The sequence below is a fragment of the Aegilops tauschii genome, chromosome 3 (genome assembly GCF_002575655.3).
Source record: "Aegilops tauschii subsp. strangulata cultivar AL8/78 chromosome 3, Aet v6.0, whole genome shotgun sequence".
Classification (NCBI taxonomy): Eukaryota; Viridiplantae; Streptophyta; class Magnoliopsida; order Poales; family Poaceae; genus Aegilops; species Aegilops tauschii.
The window spans coordinates 560,577,321-560,579,468 of NC_053037.3; the positions used below are offsets into that span (position 1 = coordinate 560,577,321).

The 2,148-nt window shown below is 53.8% G+C and overlaps 1 pseudogene; it reads left to right on the forward strand.

The window, feature by feature from the left end:
- Positions 1-351: 351 nt before the first annotated feature.
- LOC109764185 (putrescine hydroxycinnamoyltransferase 1-like) lies at positions 352-1,878 on the forward strand (annotated as a pseudogene).
- Positions 1,879-2,148: the final 270 nt, after the last annotated feature.

Below are 2,148 nucleotides of genomic sequence, written 5' to 3' on the forward strand. Positions count from 1 at the left end.
CGCGGCAAAATAGTTTTTAGCGCACGGCGCGTTCGGCGACTGTTGGAGATGCTCTTAGTGTATGCCGTGTCCTTTATTTACGCCGAGTGCCAGCATGCTGGTTACATGGCATACGTTTTTACGTAAGCCGAGTAGTATAGGTTCGTCGTGTGTCCTTAGGGCAGTACTCGGCTTAGGTTGACAAAAACCATGAGCCCGTGTTTTAGCACTCGGTTTACTACGCCCTCCGTCCAGTAATACTTGTTAAAAAAAGATAAAATTAATGTATCTAGAATTAAAATATGTCTAGATACATCCATTTCTCCGACAAGTATTTTCGGACGAAGGAAGTACTATGTTGCGTGTGTTTTTTCTATAGTGTCATACTAAATTCCCTAAAAATGATCGAGGAGATCAGGAGACGGGATAGCCACCTGGAGTTGATGGTGATGGAGCCAAACCTGATCTTGGTGATACGGTAGAGATCGTCGTCTGTCTTTGATCAGGAGACGTGATAGCCACTTGGACTTGATCTGATCGTCTTTAAAAGGAGAAGCGTGAGAGCAAGAGCACTACACCTCAGTCTTTTCCTCTTCTCACTCGACCAGAGAAGGAAAATGGGTGTACGTCGTGAGGAGGTGGAGGTGGTGGAGTCGTGCATGGTGCCGCCCAGCGAGCAGACACCTAGCCATGGCCTCTGGCTCTCCCCACTCGACCTCACAATGGCCAATACAGGCCACACCCCAACCGTCTACTTCTACAGCTCCAGCTCCAGCGTCGTCGACGACGTCTTCGACGTGACCCGGCTGAAGGTTGCATGGGCCAAGGCTCTCGTGGCCTTCCACCCTCTAGCCGGCCGTGTCAGCGTGGACGGCGACGGTCGGGCAGAGATCGACTGCGCCGGCCAGGGCGCGCTCTTCGTCGTCGCTCGCTCGGACCTCGCCGTCAAGGGCTTCGTCCACTTCAAGCTGTCGCCGGAACTAAGGAGGCTCTTTGTTCCCCGCGTTGAGGACTCGCCGTCCATCATGTGCGCCTTCATGGGATGCGGTGGGGTGGCTCTGGGGACGGCTCTTCACCACGCCGCCATCGACGCTGTAAGCGCGGTCCACTTCTTTACAGACGTGGTCCGCCTTCTCCAGAGACGGTGATAGAGCCGGGGGGCCGGCGCTCGAGCTCCCGTGCCACGACCACACCCTCCTCCGCGTGCGCACACCACCTGTCGTCCGCCCCGACGCTCTCACCGTGTTCTGGCCCAAGCTAAGCCTATCCGAGCCGTCCGTCCCCGTCGCCAGCGAGATCTTCGTCTTCTCCGAGGGCCATGTCGCAGCTCTGAAGCGTGCCTGCAGCGGCGGTGGCAGCGTGAGCACGTTCAGCGCCGTGAGCGCCCACGTGTGGCGGTCCCTATGCGCCGCGAGCCGGCTGCCGCCGGACGCGACGACGCGCCTCAGCTTCCCGGCCAACGTCCGGCCGGTCCTGAGGCCGCCGCTGCCGGGGCGCTACTTTGGGAACGGGATCATCAACATGGGCACCGCCGGCAAGGTGCGCGACATCGGATCGGGGGAGCTGGCATCCGTTGCCGGTCGGATCGAAGGCGCCGTCCGCCGGATGGACGACGAGCTGGTGCGTTCGGTGATTGATTACTTGGAGATGAACGGCGAGCAGCAGCCGGGCCGTGGCAGCCTACCGGAGACCGAGCTTAGGGTGGTCAGCTGGCTGGGAATGCCGGCTCACGCGGATTTCGGCTGGGATGGGTAAACATGTTGCAGAGCATAGGCTTTGGGACACCCCTTATCTAGCCACTCATTTTTGCATCACGATTCGTGCGAGTACATTTGTTTTTTTTGTTTCTCTCATATAAAACAACATATGAACTTCAAACTTGGCAGCTCAACAAAACATTCTTACTAAAATGTGGGAAAAAACTTTCAGAATTTTTCGTGCAATATAAATACTAAAAAAATGCATTTTTTAATACCAAAAATCTAATTTCACATATTTATGTTTGACAAAAAAATCTGAAAGTTTTTTCCCACATTCTAGTTAGAATGTTTTGGTGTCTTGCAAAGTTTGGTTGTTTTATTTTGAAGAAACAAAAAAAAATAATGTATCAAGTTAGTTGTCTAGTACGGATCTCAAAGCAATGTTGGAGGGTAAGAATAAAGGGTGTCC